This window comes from Acinonyx jubatus, chromosome C2, assembly GCF_027475565.1.
Source record: "Acinonyx jubatus isolate Ajub_Pintada_27869175 chromosome C2, VMU_Ajub_asm_v1.0, whole genome shotgun sequence".
Lineage (NCBI taxonomy): Eukaryota > Metazoa > Chordata > Mammalia > Carnivora > Felidae > Acinonyx > Acinonyx jubatus.
In genome coordinates, this window is record NC_069384.1 from 94,153,671 (window position 1) to 94,165,094 (window position 11,424).

The following is an 11,424-nucleotide window of genomic DNA, read 5'->3' on the forward strand; positions in this document are numbered from 1 at the left end:
AAGCTCTCTTGGGATTAACGCTTTGATAAATGAAGCCCCAGGGAGGTCCCTCACCCCTTCTGCTGCATAAGATACAGTGAGAGGGCACTGGCTGTGAACCAGGAGGAGGGCAAATGCCACCATGCTGGTGCCTTCATGGTGGGCTTCCAGCCTCTCAAACTGTGAGAATAAATTTCTGTTGTTTATAAGCCACCCAGTCTGTGGTGTTTTGTTATAGCAGCAGAAACAAACTAAGACACTGAGTAAGCAAGTGCACTGACAGTCTCCAGAGGCCACACCTACCATTCAAACCTCACTTCAAACAGAAAGAAGGCAATGGAATCCTAAGAAACACGAATGACCAAGGAACCCTATCATATCCTTGTATTAATTCCCTGTATTCGCCAACTACTTTATACTGAAAAGGATGACAGAGAAGGAAAGGGAAAAATAGGGCAACTTACAGTTCCTTTTCATTTCAACCTTTCCTTACTCATCAGGAAGCTGAAACTAGAGAGAATTGGTAGACTGGGTGCATGTCAAGAAGTAAAATAAAAAACAATTTAGTTAGCTTGATGCAATGTTTCCACAGTTCTAATAAGAATTAAGTGCTAATAGATGCATGAGCGACCAAATACAAATTGTGGGATTTTTAATTTCTGCATAAAAGTAAAACGTTCTTATATTTACATTTAAAACAGACATTCCAGGGGTGCCTGGGAGGCTTAGTGGGTTAAGTGTCCAACTCGTGATTTTGTGTCAGGTCATGATCTCACAGTTTTTGAGTTCGAACCCCACATTGGGCTTTGCTAACAGTGCAGAGTCTGCTTAGGATTCTCTCCCTCTTTCTCTATCACTGTCCCTCTCAAAAGGAAATAAATAAACATTTAAAAAATAATAAAACAGGGGCGCCTGGGTGGCTCAGTCGGTTAAGCGTCCGACATCAGCTCAGGTCATGATCTTGCGGTTTGTGAGTTCGGGCCCAGCGTCGGGCTCTGTGCTGACAGCTTGGAGGCTGGAGCCTGCTTCGGATTCTGTGTCTCCTCCTCTCTCTGCCCCTCCCATACTCATGCTATGTCTCTCTCTGTCTCTCAATAATAAATAAACATTAAAAAAAATTAAATAATAAAACATTCCACAATATAAAGAATAGTAAAATTCATGCTAGTAATTTAAAATTTTAATTTTTCTTTACCTAGAACAACATTAAATGGCAAAACAAAACAAAACAAAGTGAAAGATCATGACAAGTCAGAAGAAAGACCACAGGAAAAGGAAAAAACTTTACATTTTTGTTATCTTTAACACTTTTTTCCTGCTTTTTCTAAAAAGAGCTCCACATTTTCATTTTACACTGGGCATTGCAGATTACATAGCCAGCCCTGATGAAGATTGTATTTCCCAACCTCTCCTGCAGCTAGATGTGGCCATGTGACTTACTACAATCAGATTCCTATGACAGCTTGAGGGAACTATCCCAGGACATAGTGGGCATGGGCCTTTGCCTCTTTTCTTCCATCCTTTTTCCACCTGCAATGTAGATGCTGCCATCTTGGAGAATGAGTTCAAGAGCCACTTCTAGGACTGATGAAGCAGTGTGTTGGAAGGAGCCGGGGGTCCCTGAGCGCTTTGTGAAGAAGAATCACCATATCAGGCCAAGACTATGGATTGCCAAATTTTACAGTTTGTGAAATGCATTTCATGAAATGACTCGTGTGGTAGCATATTGCCTATGTTAGTTATTCAATAGATGCCTAGATTTTTGTTTTGATTGGTTTTTTTTTAATCGACTATGAAAAGAAACATTACTCCTCATATTTTTTTTTTAATTTTTTTTTTCAACGTTTATTTATTTTTGGGACAGAGAGAGACAGAGCATGAACGGGGGAGGGGCAGAGAGGGAGACACAGAATCAGAAACAGGCTCCAGGCTCTGAGCCATCAGTCCAGAGCCTGACGCGGGGCTCGAACTCACGGACCGCGAGATCATGACCTGGCTGAAGTCGGACGCTTAACCGACTGCGCCACCCAAGCGCCCCAACTCCTCATATTTTTAGAGGAGGAACAGTTCAGCAGCCTCAGACCACCTACAGTTTCCAGCATGAAGGTCACTGTGTCTACTGTACTGTGCCCATTGTACCTGGTCGTGTCTTTTACATGCATGTCAGTGCCAGGTGACTCAGCTGTTTTTGTTGCCCTTATCACAATAAAAACTGAGTCCCAACCCCTGGAGAGAAAGTTTTTAAATCACTCAGAAAAGAAAAGATTGACACCTTCCACTAAATTCCAGCCCTAAGGAGAAGCAACATGCTTCTCTGCAGAAGGTCTCAACAGGACATTGTGCAAAAGCCTTGGGAAGGCACTTTCTGCCAATTCCTCGGTGTTCGGCTCATAATTAAATCAATAGGTTTTATGTAGTTTAGGGATTGGCTGACTTTCAGCCAAAAAGGTGCCAGGTTGAGAGATGACCTAGTCAATACGCCTTTATATATCAGATAGTCTGTGAACTCCTATCTTTAATCTGCACTAACGTGCTTCTGTTGGCATTTTATTTTCCCCTCTCAGTCAGGGTGTAATTTTCCGACGTAGATTAAGGATGGCAATAATAAGAAGCTACAGCATCCTTATTCATGATGTGCCTGACTATGCCACTAGCCTGTGCATTATCTGAGGGCTGCCTTCCTGCTTATTTTTATACCTGGTGGCTAATGCATGGCTGGCACATAGCAAGCACTCATTAAATGTTTAATCAATTAACTAGTCAAATGACTCAATGAGTGAATAAATGAATAATGTAATTTTAGCAGATGCTCTTTAAATCTATTTTATTTTATATTTTATTTTATTTTATTTTATTTTATTTTATTTTATTTTAACTCAAGTTAGATAACATACAGTGTAGTCTTGGCTTCAGGAGTAGAGCCCATTGATTCATCTCTTACATATGACACCCAGTGCTCATCCCGAAAAGTGCCCTCCTTAATGCCCATCACCCACTTAACCCCTCTCTCCCCCACCCTCCTCCAGCACTCCTCAGTTTTTTCAATCTATTTTAAATGACCAAAAGTCTAAGAGCTTGTGAATTTTTAAATAATAAGCTAGATTTCAAATCTTAATGTCAATAAGCTTTAGGGAAGCCCAGACCTAAAAACATGTGAATTATGTAGCTGGCACCATACCCTGAAGGCCAACTTATTCAGAATTCTGTTCTATTCTGAACAAAATTGAGGAAAATATTTTAATTAATAACAGGTTTTTAAATTTACAGAAAATATAAATAGCCCTAGGGAATAAGTTTAAAATTTATAATAATTAATCCACCAGGAGATTGTTCCTATAAAATATCCCTTGTTTGGTGGTAAGTGATTCTTTCCAAAAGACTCTCTAGATGAGATCACAGGGCAATAAGGCAGAGCAGGCCAATGTAAAAGAAGATTGTTGGTTGAATTAAACTTTCAGGTATTGGTAAGTGTAATGGACATATATTATTTTGGGTCCTCTCAGCATCATTGTGCCCTTTTCTGGTAAAAGCACTGTAACTTCCATTGGGGAAGCCATACTCTATCTCATCCAGCAGGAAAAGAAATCTACATGGCATATATGACCCAGGCCTGCCCCAATTTCCCTAGCTTGTACTTGATCAGATGCTCTCTTCCTGGTACTCAAATCTTAAGCTGAGTGACAAAACACTAAACATAATTGTTGTTCCTTCATCCTAGCAGTAGAGCCCTTACAAAATTGTCCTGTGCTTGCCCTTCTCGGAGTTTAGTTTTCCTGAAAAATTAAGTTTTGTTCTCCAAAAATCCTTTTCTCCTCCCCACCATCTTTTGTGTGTTAATTTCATCTATCCAGAGTCTGTTTCTCTTACTCATAACCAAATCGTTTTAATAAGAGCCAGGTATCTTAGGGGCATATTGTGAAGCCTTGCATGCTAAGCTAAGGCATTTGCATTTTATCCAGGGGGCAAAGGGAACATATCAAAGGATGTCAAGACAGAGAAACACATGTTGTCGAGATTTGTGTATGGATGTGAAGGCAGAAGATGGAGAGAAGGAAGAGAGGGAAGAGTCATCCAGGAAGGAGATGATGTACTCTTGAGGCAATAAAGAGACAGTGAGAATGGACAGGTGAAAGGGCCCCCCAGGGTACAGCTTATGTAGCATCAATGGGAAAGGAAGTGGTCCAGAACTCAAGTTCTGGTTTTGGTTCTAGGGAACACAGTAAGAGAAGCAATCTCATCTCTGAACTTGAGCAATAGAACTGCAGGGCAATGCTGAGCACTATTAGGAGCATCACTGATTCCAGTGGGGAAGGTAGATTTGGAAATCAGTTTTGAATCAGTATCTTAAACAAGCCTAGAAGTACCTATCTGTGAGGTACTGACAGGCAGCCTCTCAGAAAATGCCTACCCACCCACCCCCGGGACCCCCTCTGCCCTCAGCGACTTCCAGATTTTGTGACTCCCTAATCTTTGCACCTGCTCTGCCATGTTCAGACTTAACTGCCCATGTGCTCTGAGAACCATTTCCTGCCCTTCTCTTACTCTTCCCTCTATATTTCCCAGGTTCCCTTGACCTCTGCTGACTTCTGGCAAGCTCTGCCAAAGAGAGGCACTGTCAGAACACTAGAGGGTAGGAGAAGGGGAGACACCAGGGTATTTCTCTTTCTCTCACTCTGCTTTGGTGGCTTCTTGAGCCGGGGCTGAGTCTCCTCCATAGTCCCACATCCCACAGGACAGCCTCTCCCTCTGTGCTCTCAGCCGTTACCAGATACCCACCGTGGTCCCAGCCCTGAACAGATGGCCCCAGCTGTTGGGTTCTGGTCACATGGCCCCATCCCATTGCTTCTCCATCCCCTGCTAGTGGCTTCCTGCTCCTGCCGACTTGGTGTTACCTCATCACCCTGTTTGGCTTTTCAGCTGTTCCATATCTGGAACCAATCCCCTGTACTAAAATCTCTGCTTGTAACCCTAAGTCGGTTTCTGTTTTCCGGAAATATGACTCAACAGCTAGTATATGGGGGGCAAGGAAGGGGACAGTGGTGTGAGGAGGTGTCCGTGAGTTTCAGTTAGGATCAACACTAGTGATGAAACCCCAGCCCTCCACCCTGCATAAACATACCACAGCAGCAGCCCAAACACGAGACAGCCTCAGGCTCCGGGTCTAAGTCGAACCGTTCGCAGGGCCCTCTATGACAGATGACTTTTTTAATTACAACTGACAGCACACCAGGTCAGATTAGCTTTAAGCATAAATGATGGTGCTGGTTCCCAGGTCACCTAGAACTAGAAACCTGAATATTGTTGGGCTCTCTGCCCTCCCTACCCCATCTCTTCTCTTTCCCTCCATTCCTACAGATAAGCTGCTTCACAAAGTTGATGGACGCCATGGAGACTGGAAAACTCTCCCGGCTGGAGAAGAAAGGTCACCTCTTTTAGAAATTCCAGGAGAGAACTTGATTGGCCTGACTTGAGTCACACATCCATCTTCTGGGCCTTTCATTGTGGCAAAGGAGGAGGGTCACAGTCCCACTCAGACCACGCAGCTAATGAAAAAAGGCACAACGCCCAGAGGAAGAGGAGAAGACTGGCATGGACAGTGTAGGAACTGTGCCTATAAGTACAGCCTCTTCCTAGTCAGAATTCTTTTGGTTGCAAGAGACAGAATTCAATTAAGAAAAGTAAAGGGGTAGGGGCGCCTGGGTGGCGCAGTCGGTTAAGCGTCCGACTTCAGCCAGGTCACGATCTCGCGGTCCGTGAGTTCGAGCCCCGCGTCAGGCTCTGGGCTGATGGCTCAGAGCCTGGAGCCTGTTTCCGATTCTGTGTCTCCCTCTCTCTCTGCCCCTCCCCCGTTCATGCTCTGTCTCTCTCTGTCCCAAAAATAAATAAACGTTGGAAAAAAAAATTAAAAAAAAAAAAAGAAAAGTAAAGGGGTAAATGGAGGTACTGGTTTGTGTAACCAAAGAGCTTTTGTAAAGGACGCCTCAGAAATGATGGAACCAGGTCCCCTTATACTCTCTGCTCTTTTATCCCTACTTCCCTCTGCATTTGGCCTCATATGCCCCAGGCTCCCTTTTTCCGCAAGGCCATAAGTGCAGCTCTAAGAACTTCCAATCTCACATCTTCCCAGCCTGGCTCTCAGCGAGGAACGTGCTCTGACCCACAGCTCCAATAAAGGATGGGCTCCAGTTTTAGATGGGCCACCCCTGTCCTCTCAGGGAGAACCTGAGTCAGGTGCTTGCCCCAAGACCAGGGAGGAAGGGTCAGGTAAGACAAAGGAAGTCCTCATTCTGATGGATTGGCTAGTTCAAAGAAGGAGAAGTTCCCCCAAACCATGACCTCATAATTTTACAGTCCTAGGAAATGAAGAATGACTCCCTAGAATATGGCCTTGGCAAAACAGCAAACTTTCCAGCTTCTAGTTTCTTCATTTGACCAGATACTCTTTCTGTAATGTTCTCTTCCAGTACCTACATTCACTGAAACTTTTTCAATGGTTCTCAAACTTTGGGATGTGTCAGAATCACCTGAGGAGTCATTTAAAACGCAGATTCCCAGGCTCCATCCAGATACCGTCTCCATAAGTCTGGGGCAGAACCCACAAATCTGCATTCACTGAATAAATCTTATGTTGGTGACCTCCTGTGCCATGCTTTAGAAATAATGAATGGAATGGTTTGAGATCCTTGCTTAGACAGTCTACGACAGAGGCACATAGAACTGTGTTCTGGCTCAGGGAAGGCTAAGCTGGAGGAGGAAAGGTTTGCCACAGCCTAGAATCCAAGTGAAGAGCAGTACCCCCAGGTCAGCCTGTGGGCTGGAATGCACGAGTAAGGTCTCCTGACTGGAGGCTGAGAAGGTTCTGTTCTGCTCATGGGAACCAAAGCAGGACCAAGGGAAACACCCAAAGGTCCCTGGCTGCCCTCATCCCCAATAGTCCTAGGCCTTTTCATGCCTCTAGAAGCACTCCTTTATGCGTGATTTTTTTCTGACCCTTTGTTGAAACAGAAACAAAAGCAGTCAGCAAGAGAAACCAGGTAAATTCTCTTTCCACCATATGCACAGGATTAACATTTAGAAGGTTTGAGGCAAGGGCAAGTGACTCGTTTTTACCATACTTCGTCTTTATCTCAAGTTTAATAAATTATTGGGGGGAGGGGCAAATAAAATAAAGAATGATTCAGCTGGCAATGCTCGCAGAGCTTCCCACTCCTAACCAGGGCTATTGGGATCAGAGTGTTCCCAGCACAAGGTCTCCTGGAGATAAATGCTCCTGTTTGGATCCCCTATAGACCAGAGTCAACTGAAGTAGAATTGTAATGTAGAGCAGGCTGAACTCCAGACCCCCACCTCCCCTCTCCACACATTTTCTCCTATTGTGAATACTTCTGGAATTTTCCATTGACTATTTATTACAAGTATTGTTTTTATATAATTCCCTATCAACACAACTGAAATTTTAAAGATTTCAAATAATTTAAAAAAAAACAGTCTATTAGGGACACCTGGGTGGCTCAGTTGGTTCAGTGTATGACTCTTGGTTTTGGCTCAGGTCAAGATCCCAGGGTCATGGAATCAAGCCCCGAGTCAGGCTCTGTGCTGAGCATGGAGCCTGATTAAAAATTCTCTCTCTCTCTCCCTCTGCTCTTCTCTCCCCAATAAAAAAATAAAAAGTTTAAAAATGTGAAAAACAGCATACTACATTGATACACCCTATCCTATTGGGGGAAGCTAAGCACACCCTTATCAAAAAAATAAACTGTTCTTAAAACTCCGTCTGGAATATGTGATCCAGCAACTCCTTTCTAGGAATTTACATTAAAGGGATCATCATGTGTAGGGGCAAGACTTGTGAGGATGTTCATGGCAAAATTACTTAGAAGAAATTAGAAAGGAAGTAAGGTAACCAAGATCTTGGGAGCTCCTTGCATAACTTATGGTACATCCAAACAATGGGAGATTATGGAAATATTAAAATTTTTGTTTTAGAAAAACACCTAATGATAAAAGAAAATGTGCTCTACACATTAAGGTTTTTTTACGTAGATTACAAACTATATGTATAGTATATTAGAAGTTTTTGTTTTACAAAAGTAGTTGCTCTAGCGATGAAATTATGGGTAATTTTTTTATTTTATTTCAGTTTTCTACAGTGTTCAAATTTTCTTTAATGAGTACATATTACTCCAAGTGTGAATCTATACCAACAGCATCAGCATCTCCTGAGACCTTGTTAGAAATGCAGAATGCTCCCCCCAACTCCATGATCTGTATGCACATTATACTTTGAAAAGCAAAGCTGTATATTACTCAACATAGGAGAAGTAACTGTTGTTGTTGTTGTCCTTGTTGTTGTTTTAAATAGGCTTCTCACCCAGTATGGAGCCCAAACACAGGACTTGAACTCACAACCCTGAAATCAAGACCCTGAGTTCAAAACCTGAGCTGAGATCAAGAGTCAGACATTTAACCAACTAAGCCACCCAAGTGCCCCTAGAAATAACAGTTTTAAATAAAGAAAGCCCCAGGCTGTGACAACTGGGTGCCCTTTACTATTTGGAAGGTCATTCTGATGTACAGTGTAAGCAATTCTTACTTCCAAAATCCAAAATCCTCTAGAAATGGCTTAACATTTCCACATTTTTCATTTCAACAATGGGGCATGGAACAGTGACAAGTCCCTCCATCTCCGTCCCCTCCCCCGGCCACAGGGCCACAAAGCCTGAGCTCTGAGACTCCGCGTGAGGTAGAGAAATATAGATTCCTCAAGAGCTGCTATTCAAGCCATTAAGCAGCATGTGCCAATGTTCCACCCACAATTCTGGTTCAGTCTCCATTAAGCTGCACATCTGGCCGTCACACACTCTTTTGTGGGGACATCTCAATGGCAGCACTGATGCTGCCTCTCCCTAGGGCCAGCCCTACAGTGGCCTCCCTGTCCTCCCAGCATGTGATGTCATGAGCATGAATGTCCTGCCAAACATTTAAGATGTTGTAGTTCACATTGTGTACATTGTATAGAGAAACACTGACAGGCAGATTTGAAATTTAAAAAAACCACACACACACAGGGCAAGACACAACCAAACCTTGTTCTATTGTTATTCCAAACCACCACTTCAGCACAAATATGTATCTTGTATTCTTTAGCTACATAATCTTCTCCTCTTTGTTGCTGTTGTTCTAACTAGCATCCCCAGATTCAGAGATTTCCTTGAAACATTCTTTCTCTAATTTGGTTGCTGTCAAATTCGTGGAAAGCATGAACACAATTGGTTCATTTCAAACCAAAGATCCCCTGCGTGGGGTCTCTTTCGAAAAGGCCAAAGGAGGGAAAGCTGGATGTTACGTCTCAAAGTCATCTCGCCCTCAGAGAGGGATGGGACGTGGTTAGCTGCACACAGAAGACATGAGAAAGAGGCCCCTCCCTTCACTGTTCCTCAAAGTGTGGCATGGGGACCATCTCATCAAAATCACCGGGGTGCGCAATGAAAATGCAGATTCCTGGGTACGAGCCTGGAACTACTGAATGGCCTCTGGGGGTGAGGAGAACGAATCTGCATTTTTCCTGACTTCCTAGCAGTGATTCATATATGAGAGTACAAGGGCTTTAAAATTAGATGGACTTAAACCCCATTTTTATCCTGTATAGTGGCTATCTGACCTTGACAAATAACCTAAACTCTCTCATTTTCCTCTCTATACACCGGGGACTGTGGGGAGGATTAAAAGTCTGAAGTTCCTGACACAAACAGGTCCCAAGAGCATGAATTCCCTTTTCCCAGTTGTTCAGGTAGAGCACTTTGGGTCTGCTATTTTACCTGTGATTGGGGCGGGGGGGGTCATTGTTTTCCCCTGGCTAACAATTGCTGTCACTGTATTGCCAGGTTCCAATGGGGCTCTAATGAGACAAAATCATCAAGTCTGAATTCCACTGGATGATTACGGAAGCAGAACACGTAGTTGTACAGCTGTGCTGTCCAATCCAATAGCCAATAATCCATGTGGCCATTGAGCACTTAAGGTGTGACTAGTAGAGGGGCGCCTGAGTGACTCAGTCGGTTGAGGGTTCAACTTCGGCTCAGGTCATGATCTAGAGGCTCTTGAGTTTGAGCCCCGCATTGGGCTCTGTGCTGACAGCTCGGAGCCTGGAGCCTGCTTCAGATTCTGTGTCTCCCTCTCTCTCTGCCCCTCCCCCACTCAGAGTCTGTCACTGTCTCTCAAAAATGAATAAATACAAAAAAGTGTTTTTAAAAAGGTGTGATTAGTACAAACAGAGACATGTTATAAGTGTAAAATATACCTTGGAACCCAAAAACAATACAAAAGGGCATAAAATATCCCATTAATTGATTACATATTGAAATGATAATATTTTAGATATGTCAGATTAAATAGAATAAAATTAATTTCACTTGTTTATTTTCAGCTTTTTTTTTTTTTCAACGTTTTTTATTTATTTTTGGGACAGAGAGAGACAGAGCATGAACGGGGGAGGGGCAGAGAGAGAGGGAGACACAGAATCGGAAACAGGCTCCAGGCTCCGAGCCATCAGCCCAGAGCCTGACGCGGGGCTCGAACTCACGGACCGCGAGATCGTGACCTGGCTGAAGTCGGACGCTTAACCGACTGCGCCACCCAGGCACCCCTATTTTCAGCTTTTTAATGTGACTTTTAGAAAATTTTAAATCACATATGTGGCTATATTGTATTTCTATTGGACACTACTGTTCTGGAGGAACAGTTACCCTCCTCTCCCTCCCTAGCACTGATAATAAAACCCAACCCTGTAATTATGACATACAAAATGGGGTTTCCTGGGCACCTGAGTGGCTCAGTCGGTTAAGCGTCCCATTTCGGCTCAGGTCATGATCTCAAGGTTTAGGTGTTTGAGCCCCATGCCAGGCCCTGTGCTGACAGCTCAGAGCCTGGAACCTGCTTCAGATTCTGTGTCTCCCTCTCTCTCTGCCCCTCCCCTGATCATGCTCTGTCTCCCACTCTCTCTCAAAAATAAACACTTAAAAAATAATAATAAATAAATAAAATTTCTAAGTGGGATTTCCTAACTAGACAGGCAACGATCAGCTAGGAGAGATTTAGGGTGTCTGTTCTCCCACTGCAGGGAAAAGTGGGCTCATGTAGCATGACCCCTCATGTGAGAAAGCAAGCAGCAATGTCAACGAAGGAGGTGGCTGAGTGAGGAGATCAGTCTTTAAGAGCATAGATTTATCAGTTGAAACACCTTGAATTCAAGCCAGCAGTGCTAAGGAGAGGGTATGTGGGGGTCTTACTTGTCTTGTCCCCACCCCCTGGATGCCTTTTGCTCTGTTAGTGCTTACAGTCATTACACCTGACAAGTTTTATTAGTTAAAGAGAGTCCTCCAACACAATTACACGACTTACGTCCTTACAAAAGCTGCATCATAATTAAGCAAATATTTTGGTCAA